The sequence below is a fragment of the Crocuta crocuta genome, unplaced genomic scaffold (assembly GCF_008692635.1).
Source record: "Crocuta crocuta isolate KB4526 unplaced genomic scaffold, BGI_CrCroc_1.0 scaffold709, whole genome shotgun sequence".
Taxonomy (NCBI): domain Eukaryota; kingdom Metazoa; phylum Chordata; class Mammalia; order Carnivora; family Hyaenidae; genus Crocuta; species Crocuta crocuta.
The window spans coordinates 2001762-2028422 of NW_027530619.1; the positions used below are offsets into that span (position 1 = coordinate 2001762).

The 26661-nt window shown below is 32.0% G+C and overlaps 1 long non-coding RNA gene across 2 annotated transcripts in view; it reads left to right on the forward strand.

Moving 5' to 3' along the window:
- LOC144234758 (uncharacterized) overlaps positions 1-26661 on the forward strand; it is a 93524-nt gene that overhangs the window by 64394 nt on the left and 2469 nt on the right. For both annotated transcript variants that reach the window (XR_013336058.1, XR_013336059.1), the window contains exon 3: positions 17125-17169. This is a non-coding gene — a long non-coding RNA (uncharacterized LOC144234758). The remainder of the gene's footprint in view (positions 1-17124; positions 17170-26661) is intronic.

A 26661-nucleotide genomic window follows, 5' to 3' on the forward strand; every position in this document is an offset into this window, starting at 1 on the left:
TTTTAGTATTATTTGTTTTAGTGAGAATTCCTAATTCTTTGCATTAAGGGTAACAAAAAAAACCCTAATTGATATTACCCTTAAACTGAAAGTAAGATTTAGATCATCAAGCAAAATCTGGGATAGAAAAAAATTTCGCTTTTTGGAGTTAAGAAGTTAACCTCAGATGCCTGTGGCTATGCCATTTAGGAGTTGTAAAGATCTGGTTCCAGAGCACCACTGAATATTATTTTATTTTTATTTTTATTTGGAAAGAATTTTCTTCTGCAATTAATGTGGCAATTTGCATGTAAAAATCTTCTTTAAACTTTAAATTTTATAGTAATTCAGGCTGCAATTTTATTTTATTATGAAGCATATCTGGACCTGAGTGTATTTTTTAAAATAATATCCTTCAGGCACACACACACACACACACACACACACACACATGCATGCACACATACACATACGAACCTGGGATAGATTATTTTTTAATAAAATTATATTATTTGAAATGGTTAATGTTATTATACTTTCTTAAATTAGTCTGGGAAATAAGTAAAATATATCATAAAAATAAGCAATTAATTATTTGACAGAATACTTTTACTACCAGAAATCTGTATGACAAAAGTAGAAAAAAAAATGAATTAATTCCAATGGGAATGTTCATGGAAAGCAGCAGAACACTGAAAGTCTGGATTTTCTGAGAAGGTAGCTTGTAACCAGAACGGCAAAAAGAAAATAAGAGAAGAGTGATGTATAAAGTGGAATGAAAGAGGGAAACATGTTTGTATCAATTCTCATTGACAATTCTCATTGCATCAGTAATCAGTGGCTATAACACTCTTAAGAGGAGGCTAGGGAGATATTTTATGTATGGGAACTAGATGGTAACCAATTTTCACTGTGTCTACCATCCTTCCAACTGTACTAATGATCTCCAATAGCTGACTAGGCTTTGGTGACAGGGTATTCTGTTTGATTTCATGCAGTGTTGAAGAAAGTCCACTTCAAAAGTGTAACATTTAGGGTCATAATGAACATTGGGATTAACATGTGCAATCAAAGAGAATTTTATCATTAATCTGCATCTGTAGTGTCCAATATGTCAAGCACTAGTCACTTGGTTATCAGGCATTTTGAAATGTAACTAGTCTGAATTGAAATGTATTCAATGTACAGTACAAAATAGATTTTGAAAACAGTAAAAGAGAAAGAATAAAAACTCTCAATGCCTTTATAGATTTACATGATAAATGATAACATTTTGAATAATAAGGTTAAATAAAATATATTTCTAAAATCAATTTCACTTGTTTCTTTTTAGCTTTTTAATATGGTTACTAGCAAATTTAAGATCATATATTTGGTTTAGCTATAATTCTACTGGATTATACGGATCAAGATTTTAGACAGAAATAACTTCCCCAATGTGCTCTGACTGTTAGACATATATACAAATGAAAGTTTGTATGTAGGAGACAAGATATTATTATTAATTCAATAAATTCTCAAACCAAAGAGATTATGATGTTTACTCAGAGGTTAAAAGTATAATTTAGGAAGGATAAACATATGTATATTTAATATGCCAAATTGGGAAAGGAATTAATGTATTTTATGAATTCATTATAAGGGGAGTCCAAGAAATGGCTAAATGAAATTTCTAGTGGGAAAGTAATTGTAACTCATCTTTCATAGATAATCATATTCTTAAAAAAAAGAAGTTATTTATTGATTGAGAGTCAAATGAAGATTTTGGTTCTATTCAGTTAGTAGTAATTAGATAACCTAGATTTGGTAGCTGCTGTTGTGGAATTTACAATCCTGATGATTTTGGAAAAACTGTTGATGTCTATTTTTTACCAAAAGCATGTGACACTTGCTAGTAGGACTTAGGAATGTTATTCATCCTATAGGCTACTAAAAGTCACTAAAATGCAAGACCAAGGATTTGGGAAATGTCACCTGTAAGAGATTGTCATGATGTCTTTCATATGAACTCATAACCACCAGAGCTTTTACCACCTGCTTTTGTAACAACTAATGTTTGGGATTCTAATTCTTTTCACTCAAAAGATAAGCCTCAGCTGTCAAATATTGTCTTACAATTTTTATAAAACATATCTCTCTTTTTTTTATCTTTTAATTTGAGTATAGTTGACACATAATGTTAGTTTAGTATCAGGTGTACAACATAGTGATCCGACCTTTCTATATATTATGCTATGCTCACTACAAGTATAACTATAATCACCATAGAACATAATTACAGTATCATTGACTATATTCTCTACACTGTGCTTTTATTCACATGATTTATTCATTCCATAACTGGAAGCCTACATTTCCCACTCCCCTTCACATATTTCCTGCCTCTCCCCGATTAGATTAATACCCTCTAGGTCCATTCATGTTGTCACAAATGGAAACATCTCATCCTTTGATACAGCTGCATAATATTTCTGTGTGTATGTGTGTGTGTGTGTGTGTGTATACACCTTCTTTATCCATTGATCTGTTGATAGATTCAGGTTGCTTTCATATCTTGGCCATTTTAAATAATGCTGCAATAAACATAGTGGTGCATATATTTTTTCCAAATTAATGTTTTCCTTTTTTGGGGGAGGGTAAATAGTCATGAAATTATTGGATCATATAGTATTTCAATTTTTAATGTTTTGAGGAACCACTATGCCGTTTTCTACAGTGTTGTTATAGCCGCTGAATGAACTAAGACATTTTTTTAATTCTTACACTCTTTTCTTATTATTTTTGGTTGAAGATATTTATATGTCTTCAAATTTTCAGTGGATTGTCTACACAATTTTTAAAACCAGGGAAAGAACAGATTTTAATAATATGTCTCTTCACATAGACTGAATTCAGTAAACACAATGTGCATAATAGAATAGAATCTGGTTTGTACACTTGTGAAGATTCTCCAGTAACAGTTTTATTGTTATTTTCAGTGTCCATCTCATTTTTTGACACTCAATATACAGCCAAAAGTTTTATATCATTCTGATATCCAGGATTTCTCAAGTAGGATATAACTTAGATTTTTAGAGGCACCCACAATACTGATGTTCATACAAAGAGGCTGTGCCCTTTTATGTGAATGTTTAAGAATACATTCAAGACCTGTAGGAAGGTAAAAAATAAAGAACTAACTTTTCCAGCTTGACAATTTCAGAAATCTGTCATCTGACTACTGCAAAGTAACCTTATACAAGAAAGTGAACCAATTAGCCCTGTCACTCACAGACAGCTAAGTACAAAATGGATTTAAGGTTAGAACTCGAGATAGATTTAATGCATGACTTAAACAGTATGTATTATGGTGAAGTGCTACAGGAATGAATGGAATCTTTGGCACATTTCCGACAAAGTGACTGATGATTGGCAGTGAGCTATAATGGGAATTTGGGTATGATAGAAATGGGTCAATGTTCAGTTTTGTTCCTCCACTCAAATAGAAACAAACTCTAGAAAATTGTCAGAGCTTTATTTTATTTTATTTCTCTTTTATAACTTAGTCTTAGTTTAGCCACATTGATATGGTTAGTTCAAGCCATATCAGCAGTTTGATACTGACAAACCTGGAAGAATGTGGTCTTCCTGGTAAACTGTTGTAGACTACGGGTCTGGAGTTCTCTCTTGTCCAGAGAGAGAGCTGTAATGTGAAATGTAATGTAATGTAAATGTAATGTAATGTAATGTAAATGTGAGAGAGACTAATGTCCGGAGGAAACAAGAGCCCTGAGTAAGGGTCCTTGCTCTGATTTTATTACGGTTAGAAGGTTTACAAGTGTGCACAAAGAAGCAATGAGACTGTGAACATTAATTGAAGGGATTAATGGGAATGTTGAAGATATACCTTGTTAGGGGGTTGGGTCAATACAAAACAAAGCTCTGGCCCTGGACAGGTGGGTGTTTACAGCAGGCCAGAGGAGGCACCTCTGTTTACCTAAACAGGCCCAGAGTACAAGAAAGACAGAGCAGCTACCTTAAGGTCAACAAGGCACCTTTTCTTGCTAATTAGCTCCCCTCTGGGAGTCTAATAGCTATAGGCTTGTTTACCTCTTTACCAAATTTGGTCCTTCTCTCATGTGAAAGCAGCTTTGTACTATGTACTAAATTGGGGGATGTTACTGTCCTGAGTACCTAATCTTGTTTAGGTATTTTTGATACTTTCATCCTGAGGGTTTTCTATGCCTGTATCTTTGTCCTATGCTGGGGGTCTTTTTTTTTTTTAATAGTTTATTGTCAAATTGATTTCTATATATAACACCCAGTGCTCATCCCCACAAGTGCCCTTATGATGGGGGCCTTTGCCATGTTTACTTAATCTTGTTTACCTAATCTTGTTTACCAAATCTTGGATGTTCATCCTGTGGCTTTCTATTTCTTTATGCCTTGTTAACCTATCTGTGCAAGCTCAGGGAATACCTAAGCTTATTCCCCAGAGCAAACTATGAAGAAACGATTTTTCTCAACATCTCTAATGAAACAAAGTATTGAATAAGACCAGAAGACCTGGATCCTAATCATAATTATTACACAAACTGTCAGTGTGATATGAAGTAACCAGAGTCATTTGTTTCCCATTAACAGAAATTTTAAAAAAAGTGAAAATGACTAAATCACCACGAAGTTTCTTCAACTTAAAAAAATAAAAAAATATCCTTCTGTTTTAATTGCTTGTTTTTGTAACTCCTGTTGCTACATTAAAGAATGAACTTTCGACAAAATTGTTCATTTAGTTCAGTTTTGAGTTTAAGGCCATGAGAAGAAATTATATGAACAATGAAAATTTGGCAAGCTAAAGTGNATATTCTTAAATTCTGACAATATTCTTAAAGTGAAACAAACAAACAAACAAACAAACAAAACGCTACAATATATGGGCAGGCTATATTTGGTTTTGCTTTTTTTTCACATAGCATCCTACATCATTAATTAAATCTTCAAAACATCACTCAGAATATACCAAAATACTAGTTCACTTTGAGTTACAGTTTAATGTTTTTTTTTTTTAATCACAAGGGGTCTGAATAATTATTATGCAACCTAATGGCTTGGAAATCTGTCTTAGATGAGGAGGTTTAGCTATCCCTTTTCCCATAAAACTGAAAATAATTATTTTTGAAACTTAAATGTTCAGATTTAATCAAGTTTTTAAATGAAGTGTAACAAAATAACAGTATTGTAAAAATTGAAATAGAATGGTATTATCTAAATATGCTGGTTGATTGAGCAAAAAATATTATGACAATGATCATATACAGAATCTATGTTATCAGCCAACAAGAGACAGCTTCTTGAAATAAGAAATAATGAGTTTTGATAGAGAATAATAATAGTTGTATATACATATATATATGTATGTAACTGAAAGGAATGTACATATGTCCAAATTAGGTTAAAAATTAGAAGAGATATTGAAAGGTAGAAGAAAGGTTATTAATAATGAATGGAAATTTTCACTTAATTATTTTATTGAAAATTAGTCACTGCTTTGATGTAAAGTGTTATAATATTAAAACTTTTTTTTCTGAATATCTCCAAGCTCTTCTAATCTGTTCTACTATTCATGTTGTACACACTCAAGTTCATTTCTTATCCTGTGAATCATTTTCATAATTGTAATCATTCAAAACTTAAAATCACATTTTATTTTTTTTTACTTAAAACTACTCAATAATCATTGTACATAAAGAAAAATCAAACTCCTAAATCCTTTTTTATCAGACCCTTATTTCTTTCTTTAACTTCATGTCTTAACTGTGTAACATTTTTTTTTAATAGTTTATTGTCAAATTAGTTTCCACATAACACTCAGTGCTCATCCCCACAAGTGTCCTCCTCCATGCCCATCCCCCCTCCCCCCACATCCATCAGTCCTCAGTTTTTGTCAGCATTCAAGAGTCTCTCATGGTTTGCTTCTCTCCCTTTCCCCCACCATTTCCGCCCTTCTTCTCCCCCTTGTTCCTCCGTCAAGTTCCTCCTAATCCTCCTATACGTGCAAACATATGATATTTGTCCTTCTCTGCCTGACTTATTTGAGGGTGTTATGCTGAGCGAAATAAGTTAACTGTGTAACATTTTAAGATCCAATTATACTGAACACTTTTCAGTTCCCAATTATTATTCTCTATTCTGGGCAAGTAAGTACTTGCTTGTGAAACTTCTCAATCTTACGTCTTTCTTAGATTAGTCTATAAATCTTACAACCAACTTTATCAAATCATTTTGTTACATTGAATGGGAATTTAGTGTTTTTAGATAGCTAATAATTTGGGAGCTTGTTTGCCTCTCTTTTCCCCATTATTTAACCTAGTGATTAAGTCATAATAGGTGCTAGATACAGTTAGATATAGATTAATTGTAGACATTTACTACTTTCTGATGTTGGTGTACTTTATATCATCATATATTGCCAGAGTCCAGCTCTGGCGAGGTCCAGGGGTCCCTGCGGGGTGGACGGTGTTGGCAAGGGAGGGAGAGAGAAAGCCACGAGAATCTTTCTGGTCACGAGGCAGGCATCTCTGCCCTGTTGGTTTTGGGGTCTTTATTTAAATAGGTCAAATGTTAACATGGCATCAGAAAATGGAATTTTTACAATGGATAGTTCTCTTTGATAAGATGTTATGGAAAATGTACAGAAACAGGTTTTACAGAAGTCTTCTTGCAGAACTGCCCCAATTAGAGTGAGGTTGAGTAACTAAGAAAATAACAGGGTGAAAAACAGGATAACATACACATTTTAATAGCGATAAGATTAAGCCATAGGTTTGTAGATACTCTTATCCATCCTCATCACAGCTGCCAGGGTAAGGGAAGGTGTTTGTAGAATGTAGGCCTTAAGGAAGGGGCTGCTATACACCACCAGTTAGCAAAGGTATATGTGGTAACTTATGCTCTGCCCTTATCTGTTCCTTCTCTCTAAGTTAAGCTCTTTGACTCTGGGCAAGACTTGATTTTCCAGTTATATGCTTTATGGCACCAGAGAACCAAACATACCTTTAAGAGTTTAGCTCATATCCAATACATAGAACAGCCTCTTCGAGTGCATTTAGCTTTGTGTCTAGTTTTATGATTTCTTGAATAGCTAGGGCATGAGAGACATTTTTGGTTAGTTGATTTACATGTTGAGCTGTATAAACATCTTGGACTAACGCAACCATAGAAACAGAATTGTACCTGTAAAGGTCAGTCTTTTATGAGTAAGGGTCATTAGCCTGTTCGTAGCTCAAGGGAAAGTATGGAGGAAAACAGGACCTGACAGAGACACGATGTCTGTTCCCGTAATCGAAAGAAGTTCCCACGATAAGTTCCTTCACAAGGTGCAATTATTATACCAGGGCCAGAATAAGGGGACAAGTCGCTCCCAACACCGATCAACAAGGTACCTTGGAGGCTGTATTCAAGCAGAAATAATTGAGTAGGGGTGGGATATCGGTCGTCATCTGATTGGCAAGAGACCGTGCAAACTTGCTTTAACCTCACCAGGAGCCCTCTTGACTAGTGGGCTCAGAATGGCTCCTAACAATAAATAAAGTAAGGGAAAGTTACTGAACAAGTAGTGATGGTAATATAATACATAACATATAAGGAAATATTTTCTATTATAGATCAATGTATATTTTATTCAGATGTACATGTGCATGCATTTGTTATTTTATATTCCTTATAGTCAAAACATGATTGAAATATATATGTATCCTAGTCTAAAATGAGACAAGGTAGATCCACTGATTATCTTTATCATTTTGCTAAAATTTTTTTAGCTAAAATGTATAACAGATATGCTATTTTGAGCTGATTAAAATAATCTGGATATATAATGAAATCTAAATTTTATCAGCAAATTTAGGCTAAAATCCAGATGCAATTACGTAACTAGTCAATAGTAGGCATGACTATTAATTTTAATATATAAATGAGCTAGAGAGGAAGTAGTAAATTTGACTGACAACAAAGAATATATCATATATAAATAGGATGCTTTTAGATTTTGACTTTTAAAGTTATAAAATTTTGTTTTTAATTTTAAAGTTATAAAATATTGTTTCTATATTTAATATAACTTTACTGGATTCAAAAAGGCCTACCTGGTATGATCTGCTACATGTATGTTTCCAATATGATTAAGAGTATAAAAATGAACATTGCAGAATATACAAGTAACTATAAAATGAGCATTGTTAACAGTTACTTTATTCCCATTATATTCACATTAATGGTATGAGCATTTTCCTGAAATTCAGGCCATTTGTCTCCTAAACATAGAAGTAAACTTTTTATCTTTCTAGTTCTAATCATAGAAAGTGTTAATTATAGAAAATGTTAATTAAATGGCTTTTATAATTTACATCTTATCCAGTAAGATGCTTGTACATTCTCTGCTTCTAATAATTTAAACTGAAAAAAATTTTAAGTGCCTTTATCTTGCTATATTTGTTTTTTCAAAGCATTCATCAAATTTTTCTTGACCTTTGGATATGTCAACTAAATAATTGTATGCCAAAATTTCAGGTAGATGTTCTGACATATTTTCTGAACTCTAGCTTGGCTGTGTTTATGCATGCTAGCTTTTTAGTCAGCATGCCTCCAAATATGCATTCCCACGATGTCAGGGAAGATGGCATAGATATCATCAAGGTATGTTATGACTGCAGAATGTGAACTATTGTTCTCATGCTGCTGAGAAGTGACATTCAAAATATGTATTATTCATTCCTCACAATGAGCAGATTTAATTATATATTTTGATTCAACATTTCAAATGGATTAAAGTGGAACAGTATTCCTGAAGTATGGGATTTAGCCTTGAAAATCCTGATGTGATGAACTCACTTCATTATATGTGAACACATACTTATTGCATAATCTCTAATTCTCCTGTTTAAAAACATAAATGAAAAAATCTAAAATAACCCTTTGAAAATCCACAGCAATACATACAAATATATTTGTTAATGCGTTAGAGTATAGGTTCATTCTTTTCATATCACCTTTTATCTTTAGCCCAAAGGTGAAGAGATAAATCTTCATTACCACCATACAGTGTTGTTTTGTTTTCTTTTTAAATCTGACGTTATAAACTTGATACTTTAAGTATACCAGCATATCTAAAAATAGATGAGAATTTCTTTCTTTTCTCTAAATGTAAGGAAAAGTTATTGGGAAGATTTTGTCTTTCTGATGAAACAGCATTATAAAAAGAAACATTTTTGGGAACTGTCACAATTGATGTCTTCTTTTTCTTCTTGAAAACCATAATTTGAAATTAAAAATGCTACTAAGAGTGCACATAGTCTAACCAGAATTTTATTTAAAATATCAGAAAATCTACCTATAAATTTTAAATTATTCAGTTGATACACTTTAATATTAGTCAAACCTTAAAGATACCCAGAGACACAAATTAAGCAGGAGAAAAGCACTAAAACATTTTTGTTTAATAGATTAACATAGCATTAATTAATTTCCTCACCTGAATAAAATCCACATGGAAATTTCCCTGAAGTAAGACAAATATATCACATCTTTCATTATGAGAACTGTGTTTAAAAATGTTTTATCAAGGGGAGCTGGGTAATTCAGTCAATTAAGCATCTGACTCTCGGTTTTGGCTCAGGTCGTGATCTCACAGTGTCATGAGTTCAGGTCCCACAGTTGGGCTTTATGCTGGCAGCATGGAGCCTGCTTGGGATTCTCTCAATCTTTCAGTCTCTCTCTCTCTCTCTGTGCCCTTCCCCAATCTGTGCTATCTCTGTCTCTCTCAAAATAAATAAATAAACTTAAAAATGTTTTATCAATAGCTTAAGACTGATGACTTTTTCTACATATTATTTTAATTATTTTTAATGCTTAATATATGTTCTTTATTATTCTTATTATTGTTATTTTTATTATAATCAAATACATACTTTTTGCTAGACATTATGATTTTTTATATCTTTCCAACAATGCCTGTAGGCATTACCATAAGTATTTTAGTCTTTTTTAAATGTTTGTTTATTTATTAGAGAGAGAGAGAGAGAGAGAGAGAGAGAGTGGGGAAGGAGCAGAAAGAGAGAGTAGGAGAAAGAATCCTAAGCAGGCTTTCTTGGTGAAAGCAAGAGTTTGATGCTTAACCAACTGAGCCACCCAGGTACCCCTGGGTGCATACATATTTTTGCATCATATATCATGAATTACTGTAAGATTTTTTCAAAAATTTAGATATGCTATTAATTAAAAATTCAGCATTTTCCATTGCAATTTAAAATATTTTATATATTCACACATTGACTTAAAATGTATTTTTCCAGAAAAAACAGGCAAAGCATTTCTTTAATAACATAACTTTTAAATTCTATTGCTTTTCTATATAAATTTTAAGCCTTTTCATGATTTTGCACATCCCTAATTTCTTTTTATAACCAATATTGTTGTAACAAAGTTGAGAGGAGCACAGTTAGTGATACAGAGAATGAATCCCTGAGGAAAACGTGATTCAATTTCATGTTTGAATGTTTACCTAACAACTAACTTTTAAATAAGGAGAGGTTTAAAATGGTTCAAATGTTAAAAAAATAATCATATCTCAAAGTAAAAGGTAAATGAAAGGGAAGTGTATCATCCTTAATCAGGTTTTTTTTTTTTTGCAACATTAGTGGGATATAGTTATAGTTATTTTCTTAAAACTTTCTTCCTCTAAAATATATCTTAACAAGTATTTTCAAAAACATTGAATACAGGAAACAATAGACTTTATATAATGTCACATCTTCCATATTCCATTTACATACTTGGCTCTTTCTATTTACATGTTGTTTTCACTGCCACCTACTTTTCTCCTCTCTCCTCTACCATAAATATCCCAGCAATATCAATCTTCTGAAGGATTATTGGAATAAAAACTCAGAAATAGAAAAAAAGCATTTTAGTGTAAGAAAAGGTTTGTGAATGTCTAGGACAATAATGTCTAGGAGTGCCTGGGTGGTTTGGTTGATTGAGTGTCCAAGTAGATTTCAGCTCAGGTCAAGGTTTCAGGGTGGTGGGATTGAGCCTCGCATCAGGCTCCATGCCTGCTTAAGATTCTCCATCTCCCTCTCTCTCTGCTCCTCCCCTGCTCCCGTGCTTTCTCTCTCTCTCTCTCTCTCTGTTTCAAATTTAAAAAGAAAGAAATAAAAAGAAAGATGGTTAAATAAACCACCCTAGCCAGACAGTGATGTTTTAAATTATTATAATACTAATTTTAAATTTGAATGTGTGAAATTGTCTTCTCTCTTTAAAGAGTGAGGGCTTTGGAAAACTTTTAAGGAGTTTGATGTTAAACATTTTCTTGATGTTTTGTGTAGATTATTTCCCATTATTTTATTGCAGAGAGTGAAAATGATCAAGCTGATTTTTTTTTTACTTTTTCCATTGGAGGGAAATTAGGATAAACTTAACAAATTTGGGGGACATTTGTTATTTCTACTTCATACAAAGGCTTTGTCAACATAATAGTAAAGTGACTATGCCTTGAAATTAATAGATTTATTTAGGAAATAAGTATAAGAAGAACTTCTTACTAACATAATTTTACAGCTTCTCAAAGTAGGTCTCTTACAAAGCTTGTGAATTATGCAAGATATTTTGTACACCACTTTACTGATTAGGAAATAGAGGCAAAAATATGTAATTGAATTATTCATGGCTATGCATTTAGTAACTTTCAGGAAAAAAAAATAACTTGACCACAGTCATCTAAGGACCATAGATTGCATTCATTCATTCATTAAACTAAATAATTTTCATCTTTTTTTTATGTTTTATTTATTTCTGAGAGAGAGAGAGAGATAGGCAGTGTGAGCAGGGGAGGGTCAGAGAGAGAGGGAGACACAGAATCTGAAACAGGCTCCAGGCTCTGAGCTGTCAGCACAGAGCCCGACGCGGGGCTCAAACCCAAGAACCATGAGATGATGACATGAGCCAAGTCGGGCGCTCAACAGACTGAGGCACCCAGGTGCCCCTAAATAATTTTCATCTTAAAACTAATAAATTCCTTACTAATAAGCTCTCTTCTTTTATTTTACTTTAGCATCTTGATATTATCTTCCACATAGTATTTGCTAAACATTAAATAAGAATAAAAGTACTAGGTGTTAAATGCTTTTAAAAGTTACTGGCACATAATAAAAGAATATGTACTTACATTATTATGTTTTATAATATTATATTATAATGTTAATTATATTATGTGTTATATATTATATATCATCTGATGAATAGAAATATTTATTGTTCTTAAAATTTACAATGATATATTTCACATAGAAATAATAAACCACAGGTCCACAAAGAAACATTCATTTCAGACAGCTTTATGGAGGATTTGTGTTTACATAAGCTTTGAGAGACAAGCAAAATCTTTTTTGGTAGGAAATATTGCCTAACTAAAAGTACAATAATAATTACGAACTTAGGCTGCATACTATAACTTAGTTTAGTCAAATAAAAATATTGACAAGCAAAGCTGATTCATCTCTTTCAAATCACTTAAAAGACAATTTGTCAAATGTAAGGGTTTTTAATTTACAGTTATTGGCTTTAACTTTATGATTCACAACCTTTTGTCAATATGAGTACTTAGGTTTTGCAGAGTTAATAATTCTGTTATCTTTAACAATTATAAATGGGATTTCTTTTCCATAAATGTAATATTTGGGGGGATTTTTTATAGATTGTCTTTGAATTTCCAAGTAATTATGAAAAGTAAGTATAAAACTGGCATTTTAAATTTACTCACCCATTTAATGGAAATACAGTAATTTTTCTTGCCTAAGTATAATCATAGTTTTTTTATATGCCTAAATGGCAAAATAAAATATAGAATAATATACCATTATACAAATGTAGTTAAAATAAAACTAGTCCCAAATTATATTATTTAGAAATTTTCCTTGCAAAATCATTTTTAAACAATAAGAAAATTAACTGTGAACCAGCTTTATTTTGTTATGTATATTCTAGTTCTTTTTGCCAATACTTTTTTTCTGTCAACCTGTATTTGCCTTTTGTTGACTTTTACCCTCTTTCCAGTTGCTTGAGAGCTGAAATAATTTTGGTGGCATGTTTCATTTTTTGGTATGATTTTGCACAGTAAAATTGTTGGAACACTGGCAAAATTGCTTGCTAAAGCTGAAAACTGTCACCTAAAATTGACATCCAGGCAAGATTTTATGAGTGTGTTTAGCACTGGGAAAATTAAAAACAAACCAAAAAAAAGGTATTCATAATAATATGATAAATTTCTCAGTATCAGCCCTGAATTCAGGACTTTTTACTCAGAACATTTTTCCTATCGAAAATAGCTATTTAGTAAGTTTGAATGACAATTATTCTTGAGTTTGTCCTTAAAACCACACTCAAAGTTTTGGCTTTTACAGTCTTAATTATAACACCAACTTGGTAGTATGAGTATTCCTCTGTTGAGAGTATCAGGAAAAATTAAGAGACAAAAAATTAAAGAAACTAAAATTTTACTCAAAGGGTATTTGTGATTATAAATGGCTTTCCAGAACTATACATGTGAATAGGTAAATACTAACTATATGTAAATATATATAATTTTTCAGCTATTGATAAATGTTATTACTACCCTATATGTTGAAAAGAGGGATAAGATGTTTATTGTTTTAAATCTAAATACACTAATAAATTTCAGAAAAAAACTAATAATCACATCAGAATCTGTTCATTTTTCACTTTCTATTATCAGATTCTACATTTATTATCTTTGGGCACATTTAATATATCTGAATTGAAGAAATTTATGTGAAAATATTTATTTACCATAAGATTTATGGTATTTATAACTATACTTAAAGTCATATATTCATTATTAGAGTTAAGATAAATGTAAAAGTTGTATAAATGTGAATTTAAATTTAATGATTTTTTTCATTTTTATTTCACTTATTTATTTAAATCATGTTAGTTAACATATAGTGTAGTACTGAATTCAGGAGTAGAACTCCATGATTCATCACTAACATTTAACACCAAGTGCTCATACCAGCAAGTGCCTACTTAATGCGCATCACCCATTTAGCCTATTTTCACCTATTTTCCCACCCACCTCCCCTCCAGAAAACCTCAGTGTGTTCTCTATAGTTAAGATCTATGAAGGTTTGCTTCCCTATATTTTTATCTTATTTTTCCTTCCCTTCTCCTATGTTCATCTGTTCTGTTTAGTAAATTACACGTATGAGTGAAATCATATTTGTCTATCTCTGATTGATTTATTTCTCTTAGAATAATATAATCTAGTTCCATCCACATTGTTGCAAATGTCAAGATTTCTTTCTTTTTCATTGACAAGTAGTATTCCATTGTGTGTGTATATCACCTCTTCTTTATCCATTCATCAGTCAGTGGGCATTTGGGCTCTTTCCATAATTTGGTCATTGTTGATAACACTGCTATAAACATTGGGGTGCATGTGCCCCTTTGAATTAATATTTTTGTATTCTTTGGATAAATATTTAGTAGTGCAATTGCTGGGTTGTAAGGCAGTTATATTTTTAACTTTTTGAAGGACCTCCAAACTGTTTTCCAGAGTGGCTGAACCAATTTGCATTTCCACCAACAGTGTAAAAGTGTTCTCCATTCTTCACATCCTCACCAATATCTTTCGTTTACTGATTTGTTCATTGTTATTAGCCATTCTCACTGGTGTGAGGTGGTATCGCAATGCAGTTTTGATATGTATTTCTCGGATGATGCATGATGTTGAGCATCTTTTCATGTGTCTGTTAGACATTTGGATGTCTTTTTTGGAAAATTATCTATTTATGTGTGGTTTCTTCACTGGATTATTTGGTTTTTTGGGTGTTGAGTTAGATAAGTTCTTTATAGATTTTGAATACTAACGCTTTATCTGATATGTCATTTGCAAATAACTTCTCCCATTCTGTTGGTTGCCTGTTAGTTTTGCTGATCGTTTCCTTCACCGGGCAGAAGCTTTTTATTTTGATGAGGTCCTAACAGTTCATCTCTGCTTTTGTTTCCCCAGCTTTTGGGGACCTGTAAAAAGTTGCTGCAGCCATGGTAAAAAAATTTTGATGGATACCTGTAAGATTTTGGTGGGTTCCTGTCTCACATTAGGTCTTTCATCCATTTTGAATGTATATTTGTGTCTGGTGTAAGAAAGTGGTCCAATTTCATTTTTCAGCATGTCGTTGTCCAGTTTTTCAGGACCATTTGCTAAAAAGACTGTTTTCTTTCCATTAGATATTCCTTCCTGCTTTATTGAAGATTAGTTGGACATACATTTTTGGGCCCACTGCTGGGTTATATATACTGTGCCATTGATCTATGTCTCTGTTTTTGTGTCATTACCACACTATCTTGATGATTACAGCTTTGTAATACAACTTGATGTCCTGATCTGTGATACCTCCAGCTTTGGTTTTCTTTTTCAATATTACTTTGGCTATTCTGTTTTTTTTCTGTTTCCATGAAAATTTTAGAATTGTGTGTTCTAGCTCTATGAAGAATGCTGGTGTTATTTTGATAGAGATTGCATTGAATGTGTAGTTTACTTTGAGTAATAATCAACATTTTAACAATATTTGTTCCTCCAATCAATCAGGGAAATATTCCACTTTTATAACTCTGGTGTAAGATATAACTTCCCTTAACAATCTTGGCATTAAAAATGTATATGTAGAATATTATATAGAAAAAATGTTCTGTAAAACATTTAACTCAAAAAAATAACCATTAAGCCTAACATAAGACTTTAAGTCAAGGTTACAAAATGCAACCAAATATAAGAATTTCATAATAACACATTTTTTGTCACTGGGCATGACTTTAAATGGAATTAACATGCACTGCCCATATATTTTAATAAAAGTTGGTTTAAACATATACAAAAGACTTTTAAATTAGATTGAAATATAACAGAAGAGGATAATTATCTCCACCACCCCAAAACATGCCAAGAAAATAATATTTTTCATACATCTTCCAGCTTCATTTAAAATATGCTTCTCTGGAATGTGGGGGGCTGAACCGTTCTCACTCAGTGGAAGATTCAAATGCCTTCTTTTACTTCGAGGAGGAAAAATTAAAGTGAATAGAATAGGAAGCTTGATACTGAAACTGAGAGACATGGATCTCTAAAGTTGAGAAATTTAGGTGGCATGATGTCTCTATGCATTAACTTCAGAATAATCCAGCCTACATAATGGTAGTTATAGCAGAAAGTATGCTTCCACAAAAGAAAAAGGTATGCTAGAAAATGAAGGCTTCTAAGAGGAATAATTTTGTTTCCTATTTTAAATTAGGAAAATATATCATCAAACTAGTGCTTGGTATATATTTAAGCAACTATGAACTTCATTAATTGAAAATAATATTTTATAACCCATAATCTCAAGTGAATTTAATCACAGAACTCTTTTCACAACAACACACAAACACATAAACATGCATATACACAAACACACATCTATACTAAAATCCAGTCCATCAGGTGACTGTTCATATCTATGTAGCACTATACACATAAGCACAAATAGAAACAAAATTCTAAGGAACATGGAATATTATTGGGAGATGGAATAATCTCATATTGTGGAGTACAAACTGTAATTTATTTATTAGCAAATAATGTATAAATATTAGTTGCTAAAGTGTTTAAAAATATTATTTGAGCCCACCTCGGCAGCACATATACTAAAAATATGATTTGGAAGTATTCCATCTAATTCAAAGTTTAAGATACTAAATATTAATTTAAGATTAAATAAAGATCTAATTTAGCAAAATGTACCTTACAATCATTGAATTAAAAATAGAGAATTAATTCATTTTTTAAAAAACATACTATGCATGTAAAACACGATTTTAAAAAGTACTAAATTAATATAATTACATCTATCTTGATAAATTTGTTTAGTGGCTTTATCTTAAGGTTTACTCATCAGAAGCTTATTATTACATAGAAAATATTATCTTACATTTTCTTGAGGGAAACGTGTGCCTTTTAATTATAATTAATCCAATCTAACTCAAATAATGAAAAATCTAAATATTGCTATAATTATTATTTAGGTGTAGTATTTGACAAACCTTTTCTTTACCTTGCAGCCTAAAGTACGGTTCAGATGACTTCATAACTATCTCTATGATAGAGTAAGTTTATTATTATTAACATTTATGTCAATACATATTTTTCGTTTGTTAGTGTGATAATTTTTCATTTGTCAGCTATTATAGAAATGTTAATAGAACATGTGTGTAAGCCACTAAGCACTTTTATTTTCTATTAATTTTAGGACTGTCTGCAATATTAAATTGAAATGCATTTATTAAATCAATAATCACTATATTGTCAATTTCATATCCTCTCAATTTCATCATTTACTTAGAATAAATGACTATCTAAGAACCATAAGTAACATATTTCTCTCTTAAGTGGTATGACAATATTTATTTTTATATTATTTTATGTATCTAAATTTAGTTATTAATATTAGAAAGTGTCAGTATATGTTATACATACCATATACATATACATTTTTAGGTTAGCTCAATTTTATCCATAAATGGGGATGGGGAAATGTGTTGTTGCAGTCATTCTTCTTGTAACTACCGTATTTGATTCAAGGAAAAAATGTAACCCTCTTTCTTTCAGGAAAAAATAAAAAAGACATATGAAGTAGTGCTTTTCTGCTTACCTATTGCCTTTACCATTGTTTATCAACTTCTGCATTATTGACATTTGTTGTGAGGGTTGTTCCATTCCTTGTTGGATTGGCAGTATCTCTGGGCTCTATTCACTAGATAAAGTCAAACCCCCAGTCATGATAATCAGAAAAATTCTCCAGACATTTTGTGTACTCCCTGGGGGCACAATCACCCCTTTAACTTGTCTACAAGTAAATACAGGGCATTGTTAATAAAAATACTGTAATGCAATGATCCCACTGCCATATATTACCAGATTCTTCACTAATGTAAAATAAAATAAAGCACAGTGTCATTTTAACAAGTAACAATAGGATGGAGTATAGCCTGGGAGTCTGATTCTTATCTTCAGTTAAAATATCAAAGTAAATGGGAAAAAAATGAAACGGAGGAAATTAAAAGTGTTTTTTTCCTTTCTCAGTGCATTTTTAAACTGTTAAAAAATGACAGTTTATATATTTTCTGAAGTATGTTGTTTTCAGTCTTCTACATTTTCATGTTATATCAATTAGACACAGTTTTTTTTTTCCTCTTGAATTGTGACTAAGATTTGGTTAATTTTGTTTGATAAATCAGAGTGGTTGATCCTCCCAAATGCATAAGGCATTTTCTGGGTTAGAGTGTCAAAGCCCTTTTAGGTATAAAAAAATATACCTTTTATGGGACGACTGGGTGGATTGGTCGGGTAAGTCTCTGACTTTGGCTTAGGTCATGATCTCATGGTTCGTGGGTTCGAGTTCTGTGTTGGGCTCTGTGCTGACAGCTAGCTCAGAGCCTGGAGCCTGCTTCAGATTCTGTGTCTCCCTCTCTGACCTTCCCCTGCTCATGCTGTCTCTCTCTCTCAGAAGTAAATAAAACATTAAAAAAAACATATTTTAAGTGTATTTGAATATATATATATTCTATATATATATATATATATATATTTGAGAGAGAGAATGCACAAGTGGTGGAGAGGGGCAGAGGGAGGGACGGAGAGACTTCTAAGCAGGTTTCATGCTCAGCAGGGAGCCCAAAGTGGGGTTGAACTGGAATCATGATCTGAGTGGAAATTAGGGGTCAAATGCACAACCAACTTAGCCAGCTAAGAGTCCCAAGAAGTTATTAATGCTTTATCATAATGCACTATTCTCAAATTCTTTTTAAAAGTTAAGCAGATTTAAATGGTAACCATGATTATTATAATTTGATTAAGAGTAAGGATGCCTGGTAAATATATCACCTATACTATTACGAATCCTGTAGTTCTGCACTTTCATCCATATAATGGAATATAGAGAAAACTGATAAATAGAACACAGATTATCCAGTCCTGACAAAAGCCTTTGGTTACTTTCAGATTTAAAGTTTTTCTTCTGAGGAATTGACTCATTTTATCCACTATAGCTGACTCTTTTAGCTCAAGAAGTTTAAATTTACAATAATTTCTTGAATGAGTCAGTATAAAAATTCTCTCTGTCTGTATATATGTATATAACAATGCACAAATACGTATTTGCATATGTTCATATACATGCATTATACATACAAATATCATTATGTGCTATATGTATATACTTATATGTATATGTATGAATATACATATATATGAAGATGATAAATTGATAATTAATGATATAATAATTATAAGTCTCCCCTAGAAATCAGTGCCTAACCTCAAACAACTTTGAGGCCCTGGATCTCAAAACTGTAGAACTTCTTCCTTTTGCATCTTAATTTAATGCCTAGAATTCTAGCAAGAGATTTTAACCTCAGAAGAGGAATCTTATGAAAATATTATTGGAATATAATATGTAAATATAATATTTAAATTTAATATTTATGAAGTATAGTTATGTTATACCCATTTATTAAATTTTTCAGAAATATTATATTTGCAAGGGAAAATCAGATCATAAATCCTATCTGTTTTATGTAATGAATATTCCTCAGATGACTTCACCAATGAAGGTGAAATATTACATTTAAAATAATATCCCTAAATTAATAACTCTGATCAGTTCAATGAAAGATTATGATTCATGCTATTTAAAGGCATATATATACAGAACATATGTTCTAACAAACAAAATATATGTATGTATACACTCCTAAAGTTAAATCGCATTACAGATATAAAGCACAGCAAATTTTACCAAAATATTTTTATATGGTACTTGCGTGTATATATAAAGAAGGAATTCATATGTTTTAGATAAAATTGGATTATTTGAATAGTGAATTACCTCCCATTGAAGTTATTTTTTTTCTTCTTAGCCTCTAGAAGCTGTTACTCAAACTTTAATTTTGAATCAAGTAAATTCTTAAATATTGACATACTGAGGCATAATTAAACTCTTAAACCATATCATACATTAAATTTTGTGTAATAAATTGGAATATCAACCTAGAAAGACCCTGTAGCAAAAGAATGTAGAAGATGCCAATGTCAACAAAATGGGGAGTGGTTATGAGGTCAGGAAGATCAAGATCACAGCCTGAGAGGGCACTACTGGCCACAATACCAGTGGGAGACTGGTGACTGGATATAGCATAAGAGAACCACATACCTTTGATTCTGGTAATTCAGCAAAAGTTCATGAGTAGCGTCTTAGAGGTTAGAAATTTTAATTCTTATTCAAGAATATCACTTCAGTTTGCTCTGCTACAGAAACAAATACCAAATGTAAAAAAAAGATACTAGCCTACTCATCAAAACTCATTTCTTCAGTTGAAATTGGGACACATTTTTTTATTATGAAAAACACATTCTGTGGTCTTGTGGTTTACATTCTACTCAGCAGATACTTGAGACTCAGTTGGAATATATTTTTCATGTAGCAAGAAACCAAAGCAATGGTAAACAACCAAAATTCTGTTCAGAAAAATTTTTATGTGACATCAATAACATTGGCCTTATAGTTAGTCCTTTACAGAAACATTGCTATTGACAAAATGTAACAATTAAATTTAGTGGTAAAAAAAAACAATTACAAGAATTTCTAATTAAATTCTTATCAAGATGTATATTTCTGAAATACCCATTCCTTTTCAACAACAACAACAACAACAACAAAACTTGGAAACAGTGATCTTGCTGTTAAAGAAATAGTGTCAGGAAGATTGCACATTTCTGTCAAGTGAGAAGAAAATAATATATATTGGAAAGAATTTAAGAAGTAGATTATTCCCAGGGTGCCTAGGTATCTCAGTTAGTTGAACGTCCAACTCTTGATTTTGGCTCAGATCATGATCTCAGTGTTGTGAGATCAAGCGCCTTACCACTCCCCCCGCCACCACCACTCAGTGGGCTCCTTAGGATTCTCTCTCTCCCTTACTTTATGCCCCTAAACATACACTTTCTCTGTCTTGCTAAACAAACAAACAAACAAATAATAAAAAGTATATATATTCTTGATACTTTAAATATGTTTCGTACTCTAACTATTGTACCTATTGGGCTACTCAATCCATTGATCTTACCTCATTAAAAAGACATTTATGGGGGAAAAAGATAAAATAAATGAATTAACTAATTATTGAAGTATCTAAGGGAAAGCATTCAGAAGGAACACCTTTTCAAATGTCTTCATACAGGACTTTGTTTGTCATATGCAAGGGTCAGCAGTGAGTTCAGTGTGACTGGAGTGAAGTGTGGGGAAAAAAGTGTGAGGCCAAGTAGGAGATGTCATGGAGAATCTGTTTTGGTAGGGCCATATAACTCATTCACTAAAGGCTTTGAGTTTCATTCTGAGCAAGAAGTGAAACCATTGGAGGTAGGTGTTCAACAGACGCATGATGTGACTAAAATTGTTTACCAGAATCACTTGGTCAGAAGGTCACAAGGGCATTTGTTCAGTCTCTTAAGACAGTACCGATGAGAAAAGGCTATTAAAATGTAAAGGAGGATGTGATCATACTCAAGGGGAGAGATGGTTAACTTTGAGAACAGGGTGGTGACTGGGAATGGTGATATGTGCTATCAAGGCAAAGTTTACATCATTGGCTGAAAGACCATACATGGAGTTAAGAAAAGGGGGTGGGGGGAAGAACTACTGGAATCTATAAGGATTTTGGCTGAGCAAATGAAAAATGAGAATTGGCATTTACTGAAATGAGAAAGATTTTAGGAAGAATAAACATGGAGTTAAGAAATTCATTTTTCATGTGCAAAGTTTGCAATTACTATCAGAAATACAAGTGGAAAAGTCAAATTGGCATAGGGTATTTGGAACTTAAGTTCCAGAGAGAACTGCATAAAATACAAATCCAGGAATTAGCATTTAGAAGGTGAGTAAATTATCAGACTATATGAGATAACTTAGAGAGTGACAATAGATAATACAAAATAATCATGTGAAAGGATTGACACTCCCAAGTTTAGTGATGAGAGTTGTGTTCAACAGTACAGTGAAGAAAGGACCTCAAGAAAAAAATGGAGTGATATGCTGTATGAAATGCTCCAAACTAGCCAAAGTGAGATTACTGCAGTTTACTGTTGAAACTGACAACATAAAGGTCATCGGTGACTTTGAAAAGGGGAGTTTTAGTGGAGTTTGTGGACTAAAACCAGGGCAAGGAGTCAATATGAAGCCAACAATTATCTACACTTTCAAGAACCTTTCCTGTAAAGAGTAAATAAGTGGAGCAGAATTTAGAGGGGAAAAGGGATTGAAAGGGAATTTTAAGATAAAAGAAAGAATTTATTTATGTACCAGTTTGAATAACACATAATAGAGAAAAGAAAGGGAATCAATGCAACAATGTCCTTAGGAAGATGTGATGTAAAAGCAAGGAGGGGGGGATATTTAAAGAGAAACATGACATTTATTATTATTGTTTATGCACAAAAAGTAAGTTAGTAAGTAATGAATTATTTATTTGCTTTGCTCATAGGAATTAAATGTGTAGAAAAGAAAAGATTTGATTTTATATTCCTCATCTCACGGGTCTATAAATATGTCTGAGCACTGATATCATTATGGATAGATTTCTCCTAGTCTGAATCCCACTGGTTCTTTATGGAGATTCTGAGGAGAATAAACCAAATAAGTTGAGATTCAGCTGCTGTTCTTCATTGTTTATGTTTTGTGGTCCTGTTTAGATTCAAAAAATGTAACATAATATTTCTATATAGTTTCCTTATTCTCACTAATGTTACATTTCTCCTTTATAACAAGGATACAAATTTTCTTCAGTTTTAAATTCGAAACTGTCCACTTGAAAAAGCTTCTTATAAATTACAGTTCCTACATTTTCCTTTCTTCTCCATATTGTATCCTTTTCACAGGATCCAACAGTTAATGCAGGAACTACTCATCCATATCACATGCTATTTAGTCAAAAGTAGAGAAAAGTTGAATTGTATCAAAGGTTCTCCATGGCTTCTAACCATATATTTATTATGACAGGTAGTATACTGTGACCTGCTAAATGTCTGGGAGAACCATGAAAGTTCAAGTAAAAACATGGATCATCTTACAAAATATTTCCCTTGTAATCTATATCACCCACCTGAGTATTCTCTAGATAAACGTTTTATTATTTGTGTATTTTATTGACTGCTACTTTAGATTATTTTCTAAGAGTGTTATACAAAACTATTCAAATCCTAATAGACACTCATAAATTAAGTGGTGGATATCATTAGTAGCCTTTTTTTTGAAATGCTTCAAGTTTTATTTATTTAGTTTGAGAAAAAAGAGAAAAAGAGAGAGAGAGAGAGAGAGAGAGAGAGAGAGAGAATCCCAAGCAGGCTCCACACTGCCAACATAGAGCCTGATGCAGGGCTTGAATCCACCAACCATGAGATCATCACATGAGCTGAAATCTAGAGTCGGACACTTAACCAGCTGAGCCACCCATGTGCCCCTAAGTCTTTTAACAGATATAGAAACTGGTGAGTAGAGAGCATGAGAAAATTACTTCAGTTCACGTGCATAATTAGATGATTGATAGGATCTGGATTTGAAGCTCTGGAATCTCCTCCATAGAACTTAACATCCAGAACACACCCACTACTATATGCAGACTTATTCTTCACTGTGAGATCTTAAAATACATGGATTCTATTAGAGAAAGCTTTATGAATAGGAATGTCTTCCTCTATATCTGATTTATATGGTTTGTTTATTTTGTTATGTAGTTTGATTTATATAGTTTGTTGACTAGCTTTGAAGTATTGTATGTGTACTGTGGGTTTGATAATTTTAAGAATTATATATTGTTCATTTTTTTTTTACTGTTTTCCCTATTATGGTTTATATAATCTTGTATTACCATGCATTCTGACATTAATATAGTACCAGAAGGCATAACCTTAAAATGAAATAAAGTTGATACATTTTTCTGTTTTTAACCATTAAAATCAGCTCTTTTTAAAAATGAAAATGAATGAATTCATGTGGGGAAAAAACAATAAACACAAGTAAAAATAATGGTCAATAATACTGATTTTAATTTTGTTGAAACACTTATTTTATGTTAGTGATAGGAGCCCATTATTTGAAAGCTAGTCCCTACAAATAACATTTTTTTGCCCTTAAATCTATTTGTAGTATCTGATGGTTGCTTCTAATTATCTCAAAGACAGACAGATAGGTAGGTAGGCAGATAGATAGGTAAGTACACAGATAGATAGATGACAGAAAGATTCATACATGTGTAATGATCATTACATTAAATATGTTGTATTAATTATCATTGAAACAATAAGAATAAAATTTGGATGATTTGAAAATATTTTCTTCTTCTTTGCGATGCTATAATAGTAAAAAAAAATGGTGTAACATGGCAGTCTTTGATGATGAAAGCTTACACTGGGAGCTTCAAACACAGTCTTATTTCTTTTGGCTATAGATAAGAATATTTGTTGTATGGCAGATTTTCCCATGTCTACACACAAGATAATCACAGTCTCTTTATTTTCTGACCCAATTATGTAGGATGTTACACATATCATAAATTTTTGGATTTTTAAATGACACCAATATTTTAAATAAATGAATAAAGATTAATTTATAATTTAGAAGGAATAAAATTATTCTAATACTTGTCTGATTCAGTAATTGAATATGATACTGATATGAAGTTTTATTCAAATTAAATACAAACTGTGGGAAACTTAAAGAAATCTATAATAAGGCAAGAATGATCAACTTAGGAGGGCACTTGGTAAGATGAGCACTAGGTATTAGATGTAAGTTATGAATCACTAAATTGTACTCCTGAAACCATTATTATACTATATGTTAACTAACTTGGATTTTAAAAGAAAGAATATGCACACAAATGATAATAACACTTCATTGCAAAATAATGCAATAAATAAATGGAAAATAAAGGTAAAATAGGCTTAAGTTATTGCTGACTTCTGTTAAGAGTTTGGGAATTTTATGGCATTGCTGTTATAATCCAGAAAATTATCATCAAATATATTACTTGTGCCTGAGATTTCACAATACACACACACACATTTATTTATTTATTTGTACACACAATATATGAAATGATTTTAAAGATAAAAAGGTATCTTCTATATATGATTCATAAGATTCTAGTCAATATCCTTTTTCTAGTGTATAATAAAGATTTAAAAACATGGAAAATAGGAAAACTACTTTGAGTTTTAATTAGACATCATCATAAGAGTACTGCTATTCTTGGGGAAATATATTTATGAATAATTATAATTATGTCCATATTTTGTGTGCACTTGTATGAGTGCACACCTATTTCATGGCATAAGTTTTGAGTGTATGGATAAAAGGCTGAGAGACTGAGAAACGAACTCTCAGAAAGCAGAAGGAATACTGGTAAAGATCACTTAAGACTAGTATGGACATTATTAGAGATTATCCTCTTACACACAGCATTAGATAAAACCTCTTTCCACCCACCCCACTCCCAGCAAAATTAAAGTAATAGGAGGAAACTATCTACATGCATTTCAAGATGGAAAACAATTTAAGGACATGGATTTATCAATATAAGAACTCAGAAAAGATGAAAATAAAATTAAATGAAAAGGCCCAAGGCAGGGGTGCCTGGGTGGCTCAGTCGGCTGAGCGTCCGACTTCGGCTCAGGTCCACTGAGCCCTGAGTTGGGATCTGTGCTGACAGCTCAGAGCCTGGAGCCTGTTTTGGATTCTGTGTCTCCCTCTCTCTCTGAACCTCCCCTGCTCATGCTGTCTCTCTCTCAGAAATAAATAAAACTTAAAAAAAGAAAAGAAAAAAGAAAAGGCCCAAGGCAGAGGAAACTAATATTACTAATGATGAATCAATAGAAATCAGAAAGAAATACAAGTGGAATTACTAACAGAAAATAAATACAAGGAAACCACAGGAAATACAGATGAAAATATTCCATGACAGATTGCAACATTGGTCTGATCTCTTTGTCCTGTATTTACTCTTTATTTTGCAATTTCTCCCTTTAAAGATGCTGAGATTGTTTTCCTGTTCCTTGACTCCTAGGTAAATTTAAGTTTAGATTTTAAGGTGTCTTCCATGTTTCAATACTTACCTTCTTGGGCTTCTTACCATCACCATGAGAAGAATATGTCTCATGCTCCACTAATCTCAGGAGCAGGATAAATCACCCAAATCAGATCACCAACCACTAGCCAACTCACAGAAGCATGAGCTAAAATAAATACATACTATTGTATTCAATTGAGTTTTTATGGACCCTTTTAATGAAAACAAGATAGTAAGTAGACATTAAATTGCTAAATGTTATCAGGAAGTAGATAATACATGTGAAGGGAAAATATAATCTCTGAGAAGAGTAATTGATATAACTACATTAGACAACTTGATAAATAGAACAGAAATCATTTCCAAAGTTATGATGTAAGAAATGATCAAGAAAAAAGTTTGTAATAAATCTAAAAACTGTGTGCATAGACATATAATAATAATAAATAAAGTGGTGAGATTAAATTAGTCAGAAAGAAG